At 49.0% G+C, this 20,533-nt stretch overlaps 1 protein-coding gene, 1 long non-coding RNA gene and 1 pseudogene across 8 annotated transcripts in view; 2 read left to right on the top strand and 1 right to left on the bottom strand.

The window, feature by feature from the left end:
* The window catches only part of LOC110203309 (uncharacterized protein C8orf48-like), a 195,515-nt gene that overhangs the window by 152,022 nt on the left and 22,960 nt on the right, over positions 1-20,533 (bottom strand). The gene's annotated exons all lie outside the window — the stretch shown is intronic.
* On the top strand, positions 12,006-15,306 carry LOC110204246 (uncharacterized). The gene is made up of 4 exons (XR_002323250.1): positions 12,006-12,768; positions 13,891-13,973; positions 14,525-14,663; positions 15,009-15,306. It is a non-coding gene; the product is annotated as an uncharacterized LOC110204246 (long non-coding RNA).
* Positions 15,332-16,849, top strand: LOC110204245 (fizzy-related protein homolog pseudogene; annotated as a pseudogene).

Raw genomic sequence — 20,533 nt, 5'->3', positions numbered from 1 at the left:
TTTTGTTTCTTTCCTTATTTCTTTCTTCTTTCCTTCCTTTTATATCTTACTTCTTTCTTCTTTCCTTATGTCCATTCCTTTCTTTTCTCTTTCTTCCTTTTTTCTTTCTTGCCTTACTTCTTTCTTCCTTTCCTTCCTTCTTTCTTTTCTCCCTTCCGCATTCCTTCTTTTGTTTTTCTTTCTTTCCTTCTTTCTTGCTTTCTTTCATTTCTCTTTCCTTCCTTCTTTTTTGTTTTGTCTTCCCTTTCTTCCTTTTCTCTTTTTTCTTTCCTTCATTACTTATTTCTTTTTTCTTCCTTCTTTCTTTTCTCTTTCCTTCTTCTTTTCCTTCTTTCTTTTTCCTTTCCTTTTTACCTGCCTTTCCTTCTTTTTCCTTTCTTCCTTCTTTCTTTTTTATCTTCTTTCTTCCTTTGTTCTTTCTTTTCTCTTTCCTTCCTTCCTTATTTCTTCTTTATTTCTTTTTCTTCCTCACCTCTTTCTTTCCTTCTTTCTTTTTTCTTTCCTTTCTCCTTCTTTCCATCCTACCTTTCTGGAACTTATGACCAAGCAAAGAGATGAAGAAAGAGTATGATAGGATGTAAAACGGACCATTGTGATTACATTAAATTAAAAGCATTTTGCACCCAAAAAATGCAGACAAGATTAGGAGGAAAGCAGAAAACTCAGAAAAAGTTTTTACATCACATTTCTCTGATAAAGTCCTAATTCGTCAAATATACAGAGGACTGACTTAAATCTATAAGAATACGAGACATTCCCCAATTGACAGATGGTTAAAGGATATGAAAAGGCAGTTTTCAGAAGAAAAAAAAAGCTACCTATACTCATATGATAAAATGCTCTCAATCACTACTGATTAGAGAAATGCAAATACAACAAATCTGAGGTACCACCTCACAGCTTTCAGGTTGGCTGATATGACAGAAAAAGAAAATGACACATGTTGGAGGGGATTGTGGAAACATCGGGGCACTAATACACTGTTGGTAGAGTCGTGAACTCATCCTGAACTGATTGTTGTGAACCCATTCTGTAAAGCACTTTGAAATTATGCTCAAAGGGTTGTAAAACTTTTCATATCCTTTGAACCAGAAATACCACAACTAAGTCTGTCTACTAAAGAGATTTTTAAAAAGGAAAAGAACCAATATGTACAAAATTATTATATAACAGTTCTTTTCGTGATGGCAAGGAATTAGAAATTGGAGGATGTTCCATGAATTGGGGAATGGCTGAACAAGTTGTGATATATGATTGTGATGGAACACTATTGTGCTATAAAAATGATGAGCGGGATGCTTTCGGAAAAACCTAGGATGACTTACATAAACGGATGCAAAGAGAAGTGAATAAAAACAGAGCACTAGACAAAGTAATAGCAATATTGTACAATGGTCAACTGTGAATGGACTTAGTTATTGTCAGCAATATAATGATCAATTCTGAAGGACGCTGGACAAAAAACTGCTATCTACCTCCAGAGAAAGAATTAATTGATGAATGCATTTTAAAGCATTTTTGTACTTTCTTTATTTTTCTTGTTGTTTTCTTATTCCACATTTTCGTTCTCAACATGGCTAATGTGGAACTATGTTACACGACTGCATAGCTATAATCAGTGTAAAATTTCTTGCCTTCTGAAAGGGGGAGAGGAGAAGGGGAGGGAGAGAATGGGAATGCAGATTTTTTAAAAAATGAATGTTTAAAATTATTTATATGTGTAATCAAAAAAAAATAAAAATGATAAATTCAAACAATTTACAGAAAGTGTAAAATACTTGGGAGTATACTTGTCAAGACAGACAAGGGAAATATATGAACACAATTACAAAATAACCCTTACCCAAATAAAGACAGATCAAAACAACTGGAAAATAGTAATTACTAATGGATGGCAGACCAGTATGATAAAAGTGACAATTCTCACTCAATTAGTTTTCCATTCACTGACATTCCAGTCCAACTACCAAAGGATTACTTTAGAGAACCAGGGGAAAAATCATCATGAAATTCGTCTGGAACAAAAGGCCAAGAACGTCAGGCAAATTCCTGAGGGGAAAAGGAGCAAGTAGAAGGTCCAGACCTCAGACTGTACTACAAGGATGCAATAATCAAATACTTTGGTACTCGGACAGAACTAGAGAGCTTGATCTGTAGAACAGATTAGGTAGAAAACATAGGAAAGCAAAGAGCACGTACCCCGCATTTAAAGAGCACAAAGATCTCAGCTAGTGGGGCAAGAACTCATTATTTGACAAAAACTGATGGAAAATTGAAAACAGACTGGCAGAAAGTAGGTATAGACCAGCCCCTCACCTTGTATACAAGACACATGCCAGATGGCTTTGAAGGCAACAGCATAAAGAAATTAGAAGAGCACTGAGAAATCATCTATCAGATCAGTGGCTAGAAGAAGAATTCCTGACCAAACAAGAGATAGAGAGTGAACTGAAAATTGATTTATGAAATTATGACATGGAGGCAGACACGCCTGGTTCTCTAGGACTTGCTGGAAAAGACCATGATGGCAGTGGGAAACTGGGCAGCAATCATATTCTAATACGGTACAGAGGGTGTAGGCACACCGAGAGTATTGAGACAAGTAAAAAAGTATGCACAAGACAGATGGCTTGGGGACAGGGAAGGGTGTGGTGAAGGAAGGCAGTGGTGGGGAAGAAGGGTTGGAGGGGTAGAGCAGAGAGTATCGCTCCTATAGTACAGTTGGGAGAGAGTATCTTACATTAGCCTCAGGAGCACTAGGTAGGGAGGATGGAGTTTGGGCGTCTCAGTTTTAGAGAGGTTGTGGAGGGAAAAGACTGAGTCTTATTTATGCCATCTTAAGTTAGGTCATTAACATATCCAAATCATCTCAAAGTTGCCCTAAAACTTGAAAGTCCAGGCATCTGTGTCATCTTAAAGTAATTGGCACCACGGTGTTCTGCTGGTCTTCTGGACGTTGTCTGAAATTTACAGATCGTAGCACCAAATAGCCCTGACAGCAGAGCCTCGGTGGCTTCCCTGATTCAGCACATGTGACCGTCGGGTGCTTTTGGGTCACCATATAATACCATCGGTAAATCATGCTCCTTTGATCTTTGGGACAGTTAGGAAGTGCCTTCCAAGTTCCCCTTTACAATCTTACTTCCAAATATCCACACTTCATACAGGCTGCTTACAAACTTACTGGACTGAGTAGAAGTGGGAGAGATCATGGGGACCAGAACAAGACACAGTTTTAACAGAGAGACGTTTATATGAGCTAAAACAGACAATTTTGATTGCCTAAAATGTTAAAGGTTGTGTACACCAGTGAAACTGGTATAGATAACATTGTAGGAGAAGCAGGATGTTGAGGCCTGGGGTGTGAATCTTTGTAGCAAGTTTCTCTGATAAAGGTGTCATTCTAACATGCAAAGGAAAACAGTATCAAATGTATAAAATAAGGGCGAATCCCCAGTACAGAATGGTCTGAGGATCTGAGCAGGCAGTTTTCAGAGGTAGATACTCAAACTATCACTAGCATATAAAAAAAGCTCTAAATCACTTACAGCCAGAGACATGCAAGGTAAAACAACTCTGAGGTACTACCTCACATGCACATGACTGGTTAAAATGACAAGGAAAAAATGGCAGATTCTGGATGGGCTGTGGGGAAATGGGCTCTTTCATACCCTCTAAGTGGAGCTGAGGACTGATCTAGCCACTCTGGAAAGCAGTTTGTAACTAAGCCCCAAAAGCTATTAAACTGTGCATACCCTATACCCAGTGATGTCGCTAATTCATCTGTACCCCAAAGAGAACCAGGAAAGAGGTAAAGGACCTATACCTACAAATACTTGTTGCAGCAAACATATTTGTTATAGTGGCAAAGAACTGGAAATCGAGGCCTGACCATCAACTGGGGAATGGCTGAATGACTTATGGTATAGGAAGGTGATGGAATACTATAGTGCTGTAAGAGATGATCAAGGGACGGTTTTACACTAATGTGGGAAGACGGAGCTGATGTGAAATGAAGTGAGCAGAACCAGGAGAACAATTTATACCGTAACAAGAACACTGTAAAGAGAAATAACTTTGAAAGGCCTAAAAACGCTCGCCAACAACAGTTTCAGAGGAGTTGTGATGAAACATGCTACTCACCTCCAGGCACAGAGGTGGTCGATGGACTCTGAGTGCAGACTGAGAATGGTCTTTTGGACGTGGCCAAGCTGGGCATTTGTTTTGCTTCACTACACAAGTGTGAAACAGTTTGGTTTTTTGTCTTGCTTTCTCAACCTGGAGAGGGGGTGGTGAGGGCAAAGGGAGAGGGAGGGAATGTGAACCTGAAAGAAAATGAAATGGAATCAACCAGACAATATTAGAAAGAAAAACAGCTTTGAAGGAATTTAGAACTCTGAACTGGTCTAGAACTTGGGTAAACCATGAGTCTAAAAGAATGAAAATGAAGCACACCATTTACCTCCCGAATGAGAAGTGATAGACTCACAACATGGAAAGAGACATAGGTGTTCAGACCTAGCAGATGAGGGAGTTTGTTCTGCTGGACAATCTAAATTAAGCAATGGTAATCAGGACAAAGAACAGCTATCTTTTCTGCAGGGCTTTAAGCTGTGCAATGCACTTTGCAAGCATGATCTCTTTGATGCTCACCATAAGGTGGAAGGAGGGGATATTATTTTCCCATTTTACTGTTGTGGCTAAGTCATTTTTCAGTAATGTCCAACTCTCCATGACCCCTTTTGGGTTTTCTTGGCAAAGACACTGGAGTGGCTTGCCATTTCCTTCTCTAGCTCATTTGACAGATGAGGAAATTGAGGCAAACAGGGTGAAGTGACTTGCCCAGGCTCACGGAGCTAGCAAATGTCTGAGCCCAGAAGGGAACACAGACAGGGGAGTCTTCCTGACTCCAGGCCCCGTACCTAGCTGCCCATTATCTCATTTTACAGCTGAGGAAGCTGAGGCAGGGAGAGGTTAAATGACTTGCCCAACATCACACCGCTAGTAAATATCTGAGGCTCCGTTTGAACTCTTGCCTTGCCAACCCTAGGCCCGGTGCTCTATGTCTACTGGGTCACCTAGCTGCTGTATCCAACCAGTTGGTGTGCTGTGAAATCTGCCAAATGAGGGGGCATTGGAGGAACGAGAGATTAAGGAAAAACACCTGTGATTTGAAAGATTTTTAAAAATTAAAAAGAATTACAGCTCTGAAAAATCACATGGTGACTAGTCACTGAATTACCTACTGAAAAGGAAAGGCAAGCTGTACCTGATAGAGATGGGTGGTTTGCATACAGTTCCCTTTTTGTCTTCTACCCCGTCTAGGGAAATGCTCATCTTATTTGCTGTTGGCTAAGCTCAGAAATCCGAAGGCTAAATGTTGAAAAATGAAACAGAGAAGGGTCATTGAGAGCTGGTGAAAAGGGTCTTGTTCCCCCACAGGCCCTCCACCCATCCATTAAAGGAACATCTTGGGGCAAGAAGCCATCCCTATGATGGCTCTTCTGCACAAGGTCTCAGGAGAAATGCACCAAGTCCCCCCACTGGGCCTTGGTTTGGCTGCCACCACACAAACGGGCATCGACAACATGACTCCCATCTCCAGGGACCCTCGGTGGCTTCCCTGTCTGAATCTGCCCCCTCACGCTTTGCCTAGCTGACAGAGGTGAGCTGAATATCACCCTGCTTGAAATGGGCTCCCAAATCATGCAGATCGGCTGGGCCTGGACCGATTGCATTACTTCCCCCACCTCCTGCAGCCATTGCCTCTGTTTTCACCCAGATCCATCTGACCCTTGGGGACCACCTGGAGCCATGGGAAGTCTGGAGAAGGCTTGTCATGGAAAGGCAGGGTGAACCAAGGACTCTTTCCATCTGAGCCCTCATGGTGCCTGCTGTCTGAACCGGGCCAGCAGAAACTCTCCACTCCTGCTCAGCCAGGTTTTCTGACTAGGGCCAGAGGAGACCATGCTGGCATCTCTAATAACTGTCTGGAGACCTAGGTGATCATGTAAGTCACATAGCCACTGGCAGTCTGGATAACAGGGACGACCCCTAATTCAACTCATGGAAGCTGCCATACACATGGAGCCAATGAGGCCAAGAGCTTCCACTGGTTTTGTTTGGAGTAAAATGGGTGGGGGGAGGGAGGGGAAGGAGGAAAATTGGTCTTCCTACAAATTCAAGGAGAGGAAGGTGATATCAACCAGTGAGTTAGTGATGGCAGCTTTCTGCTTCTGAGTGGAGAACTTTTGCATCCCTGGGTGGCTAATACGGACAATGGTGGTGAAAACCAGGCCCACTGCACTGTCCAAACTAGAGGAATTTGTCAGCCTCTCTTCCCCTTCCCCAAGCAAAGGGCAGTGCAGGAGCCTAGGGAGCCCAGGAAACGTGTGAGAGCTTGTGTGTGGCGGGGTGGGGTGGGGTGGGGTGGGGGTGGGGCGTTGAGGATGGGAGAGGCTGAATGAAGACAGAACAGGATCCAGCATCTCCCTAGGCTAGGTGCTATGCTCTGGATGAGCATTTGCTCCAAGCAGACAGCTGCAGGAAGATATCAAGGCTTGGAAACACCGACAAATCCCCACTAGAGAGGAGGTAGAAAATGTTACTGTGACAGCAGAATGGTGAGAGTGGCTGTCGGAAGGACAGGGACCCTGGGAGATCATCTCAGCTCATCCAGGCCACCTGAGATGCCCTCATTGTTCCACTGTAATAATGGTCACCAACTGGTCATGGCTAGCCTTTCCATAGCCCTGGAAGGTGTGCAAAGTACTTTCCTTAGGCTGTCTCACTGCCTGCTCTCCACTACCCTGGCAGGCAGGGGCTATTGTTGTCTCCATCTAGGAGATGAGGAAACTGGGGCTCAGAGGGGTGAAGGCACTTACTCAGGGCCACACAGCTAGTTAGTGTCTGAGGCAGGACTGGAACTCGGGTCTTCCTGCGTCCAAGGGCAGTACTATATCCACTGTGCCAGGGAGACGCCCAGTACCACTCCGCTGTAACGTGGCCAGCGTGAGGTAGCAAGGGGGTGTACATGTGCTATTCGCAGCTCCACAGAAAGCATTAAGGCTGAGAGAAAAGCGGGGGGTGGGGAGAGTGGCCCTTTGCAGCAGCCTTCTAAGAGTGCCCTGGTCACTGGGTAGCAGCCTTCCTGTCTTGCCTGGGTTCTACTCTAAGAATCCATAGTGGGGGTGGGGATGGGGGTGAGACAGAGCTGGGACAGCAGATGCTGCTGGCTTCTTTGGAGAGACCAACCTGTCATTCTTGGCCTCTCCAGGGCCCTGATGGGATGGCAGACAGATGCCAGCCACGGCCCAAGAGGTGCCATGCAGAACCACGACTGGAGGCTGTCCAGCAAAATCAGTCTCTGGGACATTCTGACACTTGCCAGAAAGTGTTTGCGTGTGTAAGTGTTAGCCCAACATCCCCATGGCAGGGAAGTGAACACATGCTGGAGTCCTTTGTTCGGGAGGTGGATTGGAGGAGACAAGGAGCCCTGGTGGGGCGTTGATGCCCCACATTGGGCCCAAGGGCCTCTAGCCCTGCACTGATGCATCTGCGCCTTCTGAGTCCCTCTGCTCTGGACCCTGCACGTCCTCAGCCCGGGATCAGAAGAAAGAGGGCGCAGACCCTTTTCCTCTCCCTCTTTGGCTCATTCCCTGCCATGGTCCACACAAAAGAACCCTGGCCTGCAACACTCACAAGCAAACATGCATTTGCCAGGCAGCCCCTTACAGACAAAGGGTCTGAAATGACTTCTGTTCTGCTTGGTTTTGCATCTCTTCCTAGAGCCCTAGAGAGGTGCTCTCTCTCATCCCCTTCCTGCATGACTGTGTCCCTCGTCCCTGCCGGGGCCCCTTCCCTTAGCTGCCCAGAGGATCACTGCCTGTCACAAAGAGCAAAAAGGAGAGAGGGGAAGAATTACCAAAAGCAACTGCAAATGTTGAGCCAACCCCACCAACTCCTGAACATGTGTGCGCCCCCCCCCACCCCGGCTCTTCCCTTCTGCCAAGTAGGTGGGGAGGGGCATTTTTGCCATCTTCTCTCAGGCCAAGCTTGGTCCTGAGAACTGCACAGTATTCTCCCCTCCCCTCCCCTGTCCTCCCCCTGTTCTCCTCTCTTCCTAGTGTCCACTCCTTCTCCCTCTCCTGCACCCCTCCTGTCCCCCTTTGTTATTGAGTCGTTTCAGTCGCTTTTAACTTTCTTGACAGAGATGCAGGAGTGGTTTGCCATTTCCTTCTCCAGTTCATTTTACAGACCAGGAAAGTGAGGGCCAACAGGGTGCGGTGACTTGCCCAGGGTCCCACTGTCAGATTTGAACTCAGGAAGATAAGTCTTCGTGATTCCAGGCCGGGCCCCCATCCCCTGCACGAAGCAGCTGCCCTCCCTTCTCTCAGTGCCTTCCAGTCCTCCTACTGCGTGCGCTCTCTCTGCCCAGCAGCAGAGTGACCTGACAGGCTACTCCCGCACTCCAGGGGGTGCCCTGCAGCATGTGGAGGCAGGGAGCAGATGGGGGCGGAGCCAGAGCCTGGTAGGTGGGCTTGCCCCCTGCCTCAGGGTGCTTGGCCCTGCCTTTCCCCTCCCTGCCCAGGTCATTTAGGGTTAGAGGTCAGAGAGACCCAGAGAGCAGCCAGAGCTGGAGGAGAGAGGAAGACCAGGGCCATCCCTCCTGGACCCAATGAGGCCCGCCTGGGGGGCCTGTGGGGGGGAGGCATCCCTCCTGGACCCTGTGGGCCTGCCTGGGGGGCCTGCCTGGGGAGCCATCCCTCCTGGACCCTTTGGGCCTGCCTGCAGGACCTGCCTGTGGGCCTCGGGCCTCCTTTCCCAGCCCCTGCTGGCTCCTCCCCCCTCTTCCCTCAGCAAGAGCACCAGGGACCCATGTATGCCCAGGCAGCCCCCCAGGAGCCTCTTGCGGGCCCTGACCTTGGCCACTGGCTCCCCGCCCTCGTGGTGGGGCGGGGCGCCTGTTCTCTCATGCTGACCTTGACCATTATTGTCCCAGACCTCCTTTTGGCCAGCCTTGACCTTGGCCTTCGGCCCCAGGCCCTCATCCTGGGGTGGGGGGGGGCTCTTCCCAGACATCGACCTTGACATTCTCCCCACGCCCGGACCCCTCCTGCATCCTCTTGTCCACTCCCTTACCTAGCAGTGGCCTTTGCCATTGTCCCTAGGCCTGGATCCCCTGGTGGGGGCCCCTTCCTCAACACTGACCTTGGGCATTTCCCCCCATTGGGATTTGCTGAGGTGTGCTTCTTTCCCAACACTGACCTTGGGCATTCTTCCCTGAGCCCACCTCTTCCCACAGTGACTTTGGCCATTCTCCAAATATCCAGATTCCCCCAAGGCCCCTTCTCTCGCATGCTGACCCTGGCTGTTCTCCTCTGGACCGAGAGCCCTTGGAGTCCAGTCTATCCAGACACTGACTTTGGCCATTCTGCCATGGAAGGAGATGTGCTAGGGGCCTCTGTCCACAGTCTGGATTCCAGACACTGACCTTGGCCATCTTACCCAGACTGAGATTATCTTCTCAGACTGACATCTTTGGCCTTGCTGGATCCAGTCCCAAATCTAAAGCCACCTGGGTCACAATAGGAAGCTGTGTCCTCCACAGATCTGTGCCTACAGCGGCCTGAGAGGCCCTGATTCTCTGTCTAGCTTTCCAGTCTTTTGCCCTAAACCGGAGCCCAAAAGTATCTCACGTCATTTTGGCCTCAGTCCTTCTCATCAGACAGAGATTCATTAAGGAAGGCAGTTAGTCACCGGGCTGGTCAACAAACATTTTTGAAGCCCCCACATACAGAAAGAGGCAAAATACAGTCCCTGCCCTCAAGGAGCTCACAGTCCACCGGGAAAGACAACAATATCGAGTAAAGAAATATCTACCGACAAGCTGTGGACAGGACAAATAGGAATAATGGCAAGAGGGAAGCACTGGGATTCAGAGGTGTTGGGAAAGGCTTCCTGCAGAAGGTTGGCTTGGAGCTGGGACTTAGGGGAAGTCGGTGGGCAGAGGGGAGGAGGGAGAGCATTCCAGGCAAGGGGGACAGCCGAGGAACTGTCTGGAGCTGAGACGATGGAGGTCCTGTGGGTGGAACAGGAAGGAGGCCAGTGTCACTGGATAGAAGAGAACAAGGTGGGGAAGGAAGCTTATGAAGACTGGAAGGGGTCTGGGGGTTAGGGAGCCTCTATTAGGAGGCTTTGAATGCCAAAAAAGTTTTTTGTCATGGATCCAGGAGGCCATAAGGAGCAATTGGGGTTTATTGAGTAAGGTAGGGAAGTGGTGACAGGGTCAGACCACTTTGGGGCAGGTAGACCTCTTCCCCCAGGTGATGAAGGCCTGCACCAAAGTGGCACCAATGTCAGAGGAGAGAAGGGGGCCCATTGCACAGATGGTGCCAAGGTGAAATGGACGGACCTTGGCAAGAGACTGTACATTGGGGAGAGGAGGCGAGAGATAGTGAGCGGTGGAGTAGGACACCTAGGTGGGGAGCCAGAAGGACTGGGAGGATAGTGTTACCCTCAACAGTAATAGGGGAGGTCAGAGGGAGCGAGGGAGGGCGTAGGGCAACCGGTTCCGTTTGGGGCATGTTGAGTTTGAGATGGCTATTGGATATCAGGTTCCAGATATCTGAAAGGCAGTTGGAGGTGGGAGATTGGAAGTTGGCCAAGGGGTTAGGATAGGACAGGCAGATTAGAGGATGATCAGCATAGGGCTGATAATTAAAGCCCTGAGTGCAGATGAGATCAGCAAGTGAGTGTTTGGAGAAGAGAAAGGGGCCAAGGATAGAACCCTCTGGGACACTCATACTTAGTGGATGTGGCCTGGAGGAGGATCCAGCAAAAGAGACTGGGAAGGAGTGGGCTGATAGGTAGGAGGAGAACCAGGAGGGAGTGGTGCCCCAAAACCCTGCAGAGAAGAGAGTCTCAAAGGGAAGGGGGTGACAGGCGGTATTAAAGGCTGCAGCAAGATTGAGGAGAATGACCAGAGAGAAAAGGCCATTGGACTGGAAATCAGGCACTGCTGTGAGTTGGATATCAAACTCCCCCCGATGTCTTCCCTTACAGAGGTTAGAAAGTGGACTCTCAGATCACTCTTTGTGCCTGTCACTCTGCCTGGTTTCAACTCCCCAGAATAAGATGCTGTCGCTTCCTGTTCCCCCTGCCCGCCCCCTCCCAAGTCCATTTGGTGTGTTCTTTCTGCCTCTAGATTGTAAGCCCCTTGAGGTCAGGGACTGTCTTTCTGTTTATTAATTGTATCTCAAGTACTTAGCACAGCGCGTGGCACATTGTAGCTGTTAAATAAATGTTTCTTGGATTGGGTATTAAGAAATCATGTGTAACTCTGGAGAGAGAAGTTTCTGTTGAGTGATGAGGTAAGAAGACAGACTGTGAGGGGTTAGGAAGTGAGTGAGAAGGGAGGAGGTGGAGTCCTCTCTCCTAGACAGCCTTCTCTAGGAGATTGGCCACAAAGCGCAGAAGAGATAGAGCGCGCCACAGTTGGGGGGACAGAAGGCTCAAGGGAGGTGCCTTTTCAGGATGGGGGAGACATGAACATGTGTGTGGGCAGTAGGGAAAGAGCTAGTGGAGAGGGAGAGATGGAAGGTGAGTGAGAGAGTGGGGATGCCAGAGGGGCGGTCTGTTGGAGGAGCCAGGATGGAAGGGGATCACTTAACAAGTAGCAGTGTTAGCCTTGGTAAGGGGTAAGGGCAGACCTTTCCACATGAGGCAGAGGTGATGGAGGAGAGAGTGGTGGAAGGCATCTGAGTGACACTCCAAAGATAAGGAAGAGTGGGAGGTGAGGGCGTTCACGGCAAATGGCCTCAATTCTATCTGGCAAATAGGAGTCCAAGGTCTCAGCTGAGACAGCAGGGGTGGGGTTGGGGGAGTGGGTAAGCACAGGGCACAGGGCACAAGGCACAGGGAGTTAGAGGAGGGATGAGAAGGTTTGGAAGAGCCAAGGTGGAGGAGACAGGGAGCGGAATTGCTAAGGGAGGTAGAGTGGGATTGCTTAGAGGCAGTGAGGAAGCAGGGGAGGTGGTGTGACATAAATTGGTAGGGGACCCAGTCAGAGAACGGGTGTGTGATTGCTCCCCACCTTCCTTCTGCAACCCGTGTGGGGAGGAGTGAAGGCAGAGGATGGTGGGAGTGATCCAAGGCTGAGACTTGGCAAGGGCATCATCAGTGTATGTGATAAGAGGGCCAGCCATTCCATGGAGGAACAGTTGAACTGGTTCACCAAGGGGTAAAGATGAGAAGAGGAGAGCGTGGCTAGTGCAAGGGAGATGTCCTGGCAGAGACCTGAGAGGGATTGGATGTCACTGGAGGTTCGGACAAAGAACAGACTCTGCTAAGGGAAGGCAAGAGGGAGAGGTGGAAAACCGATAGACGTGGCTTTCCAAGTCTATTTTCCAGTCAGATAAGGGGATTTCAGCATTCTTGTATGTGGAGGTGCACTTGTGGGTGACGGCAGGATCCAGGTCATGACCATCTTTGTGTGTGGCTGAGGTGGGATGGAGGAGGAGCCCTTGGCCATCCTCCCCAGGTCCAGAGGTATTTCCTCTCCCACCTCGGTCCTTGGCCCTCCTCAGTCCAGGCCCCAAAGCAAAGTTCTCTCGGATATTGATGAAAATCTGTCTCCTCTACAGAGCCACATCTGCAGTAAGAGCATCAGTGCCCCGCAACTAGCTGTCTGCTCATCTTGTGGTTCTTCTACCCTTGACTGAGATCCTGCCGGATGGACCTTGGCAATTCTGGCCCCACGGAGATCAGGTAAGGCACCTCCTCCCACATCCAGGCCCCAAAGCTAAAGTGGCTTTGCTGCTAACAACAGAAAGTGAGCCCCTCCACAGACCCACGTCTGCTGGGAGAACCCAGGTGGCATGTGAGTGTCTGTCTTTATTTATTTTAGATTTTTTAAAATTTATTTTAAATTATCAACAATCACTTCTGTAAGCTTTTGAATTTTAAATTTTTCTCCCCCTCCCTTCCCACCTCCCTCCCCAAGACGGTACGCAATCTGATACAGGCTATACATATATATATATATATATATATATATATATATATATATATATATATATTCCTATCAAACGTATTTTCACATTAGTGATGTTGTAAGTAAGAGTTAGATCCAATGGAGGAACCACCAGATAGAGGAAACAAAACACAACAGAAGAAAAAAAATAGCAAATAGCGCGCTTTGATCTGCATTCAGACTCTATAGTTCTTTCTTCTTTGTGGATAGCATTTTCCATCACGAGGCCTTTGGAGATGTCTTAGATCCTTGTATTGCTGAGAAGGGTTAAGTTAACAATACTAGTCATAGCAGTACAATGTTCTCCTGGTTCTCCTCACTTCACTCACCATCAGTCTTTCCAGGATTTTCTGAAATCCGCCTGCTCATCATTTCTTATAGCACAATGGTATTCCACTACATTTATATACCACAGCTTGTTCAGCCATTCCCCAGCTGATGGGGATGACCAATTCTTTGCCACCACAAAAAGAGCTGCTTTAAATATTTTTGTATATGTGGGTCGTTTTCCCATCTGTATGATCTCTTTGGGATATAGCCCTCTTAGAAGTGCTATTGCTGGGGCAAAGGGTATGCACATTTTTATAGCCCTTTGGGCACAGTTCCAAATTGCTCTCCAGAATGGTTGGATCATTTCACAACTCCACCGACAATGCATTAGTGTTCCAATCTCCCCACATCTTCTCCACCATTTACCATTTTCCTGTTTTGTCGTGTTGGCCAATCTGATAGGTGTGATGTGGTACCTCAGAGTTGTTTTGATTTGCATTTCTCCAATCAATAGTGATTTAGAGCATTTTTTCATATGACTATAGATGGCTTTGATTTTGAGTGCCTGTCTTTATCCATCTTTCCAGTCTTCTGCCCTGGCCTGCGAGGATCCCCTGATACTTCTCCTCCCAGACTGACCTTGGCCTTTTTCTGCCCAGACTGACATCGAGTAAGGAGCTTCCACCCAGACTTTGGCCCCACCCCAGTCCCCCCGGGGCTGAGGCAGCCCTGCCTCTCAGAGTGACCTTGGCCATCCACCCCCAGACCTAGGTCCCAATGAATGCTGTCTCTTCTCAGAATGAGCTCAGGCTTTACAGATCCTCATGGATCAGGGGCCTGAGCCTCAGGCCGCTCTGCATGCCCTAGAGATTAGGAACACCTCTCTTCCCAGGTTGGCCTTGGCCATTATCCCTTAAGGTGGCTCCTCCCAAACCAATGGAGGCCATCTGCCCTCCAGGTGCAGGCCCTGAGTCTGAACCGGCACCTGCCCTCATTGTCTCCTGACTGAGATCCTGAGAGGCATCTCTTCCCAAACTGACCTTGGTCCTTGGCCCTCTTGGGTCTATGCTCTGAGTCTAAGGCTGTACTGCCCTGGCATTATCCTTGATGAGATTCAGAAAGACCTCTCCTCCCAGAATGACCTTGGCCATCGGCCCTCACCCACTTGAGCCCAACCTTCTCCCCTCCTGAGAAACCAAGAGACATCTATCTCTTTCCCAGACCCCAGTCTGAAGTGAGAAGGACAGTCGCCTGTGGGTTCTCATCTGCCATCCTTGCAGTCTTTGGCCCCGGACCAAGATCCCAAAGGTGTCTTCTTCTTCAAGGTGGACCTTGACCATTCTCCTCAGACCGAGATCTGGTAAGTTGTTTCCCTGAGATGGCTCTTGTTTTTCAACCCTCGGTGATCTAGGCCAGAATCCAAGTCAGCCCCCAACACCCCTTTGTCCCTGATGGAAGTGCATAGCAGATTCTCCTCCCAGACTGACTTTGGCCATCAATCAGCCAATCAGTCTGTCAATCCACAAACATTTACTAAGAATGTCCTATGTGCCAGGCACCGTGCTAAGCAGTCAGGGTTACCAAAGGAGGCAAAGAGTCCCTGCTCTCAAGGCCCTCAGTCCCAAGCCACTTCAGCCTGCCTCCTCCCCTACCTAGATGGCAAAAGGTGTTGCCTGCCATTACTGACCTTGGTCATTCTCCCCAGGGCCCAAGATTCCAGAATTCCCTGGGTCTCATTGACCATCTTCTCCACCTACCAAGATCAAGAAAGGCATCTCCTCTCAGACTTTTCCTTGGCACTTGCCTGCCCCCGACCCCCTGTGGAACCAGGCCCTAAGCTCCTGGGCCACCCAATCCTGTATCTCCCACCCCCACGCCCACCCCCACTGCTGTCCCAGGAAGGCATCTCCACCACTGACTGACATCCAAAGTGGCTCTGTGTGAGTGTCCGTCTATCCATCTGTCCGTCCAAGTGGCTGTCTGCCTGGCCCTCTGCAGGCTGCTCTCACTAGCCCGGCCAGCATCGGGGGCTAGTCCTGTGCCTGACCTGACTTTACTAAAGGCTGTGTCCTGGCCTGTTCCAGCCCAGGCTGAGGCCCCAGGAGATCCCAGGAGAGCCGACTGTCTGTCTTCTGGGGAGCCGAGATGAGCTGGATTCAAACATCATACAGTTCTCCAGCGCCCTCTCCCAGCCAGCCTGGAGACCGCTTCATCCCCTCCAGATCTGGAGCCAACTGGAGCCTGAATTTCCATAGAGCAGAAGACCCTGAGAAACCACTGAGGCAGAAGCGGAAATCCAGATGGGCCACTCGGACAACAGCAAAGGTGCCCTAACCTACTCTGCCTTATTGAGGAACGAGCTGCTAGGAGCTGGCATCGAGAGAGTCCAGGATCTGAAGAGAACAGGGCAAAGCCTGCTCCAGTCTTGCCCCACAGAGAAGAAGAACCTCTTTGTGTATTCCCTAGCCCTACATGCTGCAGACCTGATGTGGGGAGTGAAGCCTCTCCATATAGCTTGTCCTCCATCAGCAACCAAAGCCAGACCTTACTCAGGTCACCGCAGCAACCCCTAAGAAAAATCCCCTCGAAGCCTTTCAAAATCCTCCAGGCCCCGGGCTTCCGGAATAACTCCTGCCTGAACCTACTAGACTGGTCTTCCCTCAATGTCATCTCTGTGGGCCTGGGCGTGTGTGCCTTCCTGTGGAGTGCTGCTACGTGCCAGGTGACCAGGCTGTGTGACCTGGCTGGGGAGGGAGATTCTGTGACCTCCGTGTGCTGGTCCAGCCAGGGAATTTGCTAGCAGTCGGCACGCACAGAGGTCATGTGCAGATCTGGGATGTGGCCACAGAGAAGAGAGTGTCTGTGCTGTACGGGCACAGATCCCGAGTCGGTGTGCTGGCCTGGAATGCGGACCAGATTTCTTCTGGGAGCCGAGACAAGATGATCATCCAGAGAGACTTCCGCGCCCCGTCCACGCAGTCTGAGCGCCGGCTTCAAGGCCACAGCCATGAGGTGTGGGCTCAAGTGGTCCACCAGTGGCCGGCTGCTGGCCTCAAGTGGAAACGACAATACCGTTCTGCTCTGGGACCACGCCAGTCTGAAGCCTGTCCAGCGGTACACCAACCACAGGGCGGCCGTGAAGGCCATCGCGTGGTCTCCCCACCAGCACGGCCTGTTGGCATCTGGTGGCGGGACGGCCGACTGCAGCATCCATTTCTGGAATACGCTGACGGAGCAGACCCTGCAGAGGATCCATACGGGTTCTCAGGTGTGCAACCTGGCCTGGTCCAAACACAGCAATGAGCTGATCAGCACCCATGGCTACTCAGAAAACCACATGGCCATCTGGAAATACCCCTCCCTGACACAAGTAGCCAAACGCGCGGGGCACACCTACCGAGTTTTGTATCTCACCTTGTCTCCTGATGGACAGGTCATAGCTACAGGCGCAGCAGATGAGACTGTGAGACTTTGGAATATTTCTGCGACACCCGTCCATCAAGGCCACCTGCATCTGTCCTCGACCTCTTCGGTCACATCCGGTAACTGCTCAAGCCCGCGCTCCAGGACCACCCTATGCCATTCCAGGAAACCCCACTGACTCTGAGCAACATGCATGGAAGGAACCCCAACGACCAGCTGGCAAAAGGGGAAAAAGGGTGGTGGACCTGGAGAAACCTCCTTTCAAAGTCATTGTTCTTTACCGGACTGTGGACGTTGTTGAATGATATTTGGGGAGAGCACGAGCTGGGGGTGGGGGGTGGCACCATGCAGAATTTATGAGTCCGTTCTTCACAGAGGGCAAGCAGAAGAAAGAGAACCAAACTGGGGCAGGGGTCTCCATTTCACACACTGGGCCCAACTTGCTGTGGCCAGAACCAGAGAAACCTGAGAAGAAGCTTCCCTCTTCTGCTTGATCGTCTCTGGGAAGAGACAGACAGCTAGCTTCTTTTTTGTGATTCTTATTGTCTGAGGAGGGAATGGCTGTGAAAGTTGGGGGAGGGTATGGGGTTGGGGGGGGGGTGTAGGCTGCAGGTGACCTTAGACTCGGGGCTGCCTGAGCTCCTCCATTCAGGTGGACTCCCCTGGAAGCTGAGGCCCGCTGGGGCCAACCTTTTCCCATGTGTGAACCAGGAGGGGATCAGGAACTGTGACCCCTCAGATGGATGACACTCGGCACCTAAACTGGCTAGGGTTTTGGCAGCCAGAGGATTTCATCACAGCTGGAGTAAAATGCATCTGTAAGGAAACATTGAGAATGGAGCCCCCTTCCAGGCTTACCTCTAGGCATCTCTGATCCTTATGGGGAGGAGGGGCGGTTCTAGCCTGACTGGCCAAGGAATGCTTGCTCTACCCTGGCTCCAGAGAGGGCTGGAGCTGCTGCCCCTTGGTTCAGAACAGCCGGTGGAGGGGTGGAGGTCACGAGAGGAAAGGTGGGCAGGAGCATTGTTTGTTTATATTTTTATTAAGGGATGAGGAAGTGTTGGGTTGGATTTTCTACCAAAGCCAAGAAGTTATTTCAAAATGTCCTTCTGGGTGGTAAAAGAAAGATGGTATCACTCTCAGGAATCTGGCCAGCAGCTTTTTAGAAAAAAACAAATTTCTTTTGAATCGACCAGAGCCTCTGGGGGGAAAAAAGGCATTTTTGTTTGTTTGTTTTCAGAGTGGTCAGGCCTAGCAGTTCCTGTGTGATGATCAAGGGGAGAGGGTTCCCCTTAAGGGGGAGGGGGTGGGCTGTGAATGATGTTTGAACATCCCCAGCTCTAGTTAGCATGTGTTCCTTAGGGCCTAGAGCAGCCAGCTAGAAGGCAGGAGCCAGCCCTGAGGGGGGAGAAAAAGCATACATTTTGCCACCAGGCAAAGAGTTTCCTCAGCTCTTGAGCTTTTGAACTAGCCCCCAAGGGTTGAGGTTACTGGGCCTTGTCCTCTCACATCTCCCCTTGTAGCCTAGTCTGCTCTGGGCTAAGTAGAGAATATTTGAGGTACAGGTGAGAATGCCTTAGATTTTGTCTGAAATTATTTCCTTAGCCCTGTGCCTTTCCTTGGGCCCTCCCGTGTGTTTCTGTATGTATTTGCTGGGGCAAGTTTGTTGGTTTAAATTATGGAAAATCCACCCCTGGTTTCAAACAAACAAATAATCTGCCTCAGCAAAGCAGGAGGAGGACATGAAGGGGGCCTACCAGCCGCGTCTCCAGAGGAACACAAAGGTTTTCAGGCGACGTGATTAAGGAGTGTGCACATTATTTTTTGAAAAAGTATTACTTCCAAAAACGATTTGTGTTGGTTCTCAAAAAGAGAATTGCCTCCCACAGCCTGGAGGAGGCAGAAAGGAGAGCATCCTCCTGGTGGAATGTGTCTCTTACCAGCCCCTTACCATAGGCCACTTTTCTAGTCCTGACCAGCCTTGGGATGGGCCTCTGAACCCTGGGAGGACTGTTCCCAGCCTGTGATGGTGGGGGAATGTATCTGAATGCCCAGGGGTGCCGACCAGAAAGCCTTTGCTGGGGGAAAAATACATGTGTATCTGTATGTATAAGTCTACGTGTATACATATATATGTACATATATGTGTGTGTGTGTATATATATATGAAGTATGCATAATGTATTTAACATTTTTTTTCTTTCATGAGAAAAACCAGTTCTTGCCTTGGGAGGCACATGGCAATTGGCTCACTAGTGTCTGCTGAATTCAACTTGTGAATGAGAAAATTTTTTAAAAAACCTTAATTTTTGTATTTTCCACATGTGACTGTGACATTGCTACATTGTGTAGTTTGAAGATAGTTTTGGAAAGTCTGGGGAATTTCCTTCCTGAAGTTCATACAGGCCAGTCCCCAGAGGCTTGTGCCATATGTTGCATCTGAGGGAGGAGGGTATATATTGAGATAACAGGGCAAGATGTTCATGTAAACTGATGTAACTGGCATTAAACAGGTTGTAAGTTGAAAACTAAAGGTGTATTAGTGTGCCTTTCTTTCCCCAGCCCCTCCAACAATGAGTATTCATGTCTTTTGTCATTTATTTGTGAAAAATGGATGAATGATGGACAAAGCATGTCTTCAGTGCTTCCTTTGTACCAGGCACCAGAGATACAAAGAGAATGACTCTATTCTTACGTAGCTTCCATTCTAACTGGGGGAGAAAACACATTTAGGAGTGTTCAGGTATAGGGTAGATGGTAAGGCCCAGGGGTCCTCAGGTTGGGATGATAGATCAGATGGCTGTATTGGGGGGCTGAGCATAATGACAGGCCAGAGAGTAAGGTCCAGTGTGGTGGGGAACATAATTGAATGCCAGCTGGCCAAACTCTGTGGTCACACACCTTATCTGAAGGATTGTAGTGGGGTGGGATTTTCTGCTTGTCCAGGCACTGTGAGCAGCTGTTCCCAACTTGCAAGGTATGTGCTGGGGAGGGGGGGGGGGTCATGAGCTTTCTAGTCTGCCACTGTTGGTCAGGTAGGAGTGAGCCTCAGGGTTGTAATGGAGAAAGGACTCTGATTTTCCTCAGATGGGTAGTGATAGAGGGTCATTTGTTAATTGAAAAAAGAAGTTCATTTTTCAAAAAGAAGCATGTACTGTCCACTTATATGATATGATACTATGATACACACTAGATATATAAATACCAGAAATGAAGATAGCCCCTGTCCTAATGGAGCTCCCATTCTAATGGGGGAAGACAAGGTGTAAAAGTTGGATTGAAAGAATTCATTTATAGCTCCAGTTCCTTGGTTTGGAAAAGTCCAGGAAGTGTTGTGCAGGCCTCTTTCCAGGAAGATATGAGCAAAACACATACATCGGAGGTCAGAGTACTAGAAGCAGAATACAGATTTCAGAGGGAGGGGGATGAGGATAGCTGGGGTGCAGGCAGCATGTTTTAGGAATGGTAGAGTAGTGGCTATCCCCACTTATTTCTCCGATGCCCACAAACACACCCACGTTTCTCCATCTCTAAGAAAAAAGAAGCCCTCACTTCATCCTCCTTTCTACCTACCTATCATATCATTATCTCTCTTCCCCTTCTCAGACAAGTTACTTGGTGATGGCCTGGCCACTCTTTTTCCAACCTACTGCAATCTGCCTTCTGACCTCATCAGTAAACTTTGAAACTGCCCCATTCAGGGTTACTAGTGATCTTTTAATTGCCAAATCTAATAGCCTTTTCGCAATTCTCATGCTTCTTGGCCTGTCTAGCATCCGACACTTGATTACCTTCTCCTCCTCGATA

The sequence above is a fragment of the Phascolarctos cinereus genome, unplaced genomic scaffold (assembly GCF_003287225.1).
Source record: "Phascolarctos cinereus isolate Bilbo 61053 unplaced genomic scaffold, phaCin_HiC Scaffold_8;HRSCAF=390, whole genome shotgun sequence".
NCBI lineage: Eukaryota > Metazoa > Chordata > Mammalia > Diprotodontia > Phascolarctidae > Phascolarctos > Phascolarctos cinereus.
Note: the sequence above shows the minus strand (reverse complement) of the source record. Positions and strands in the feature narration are given on the sequence as shown.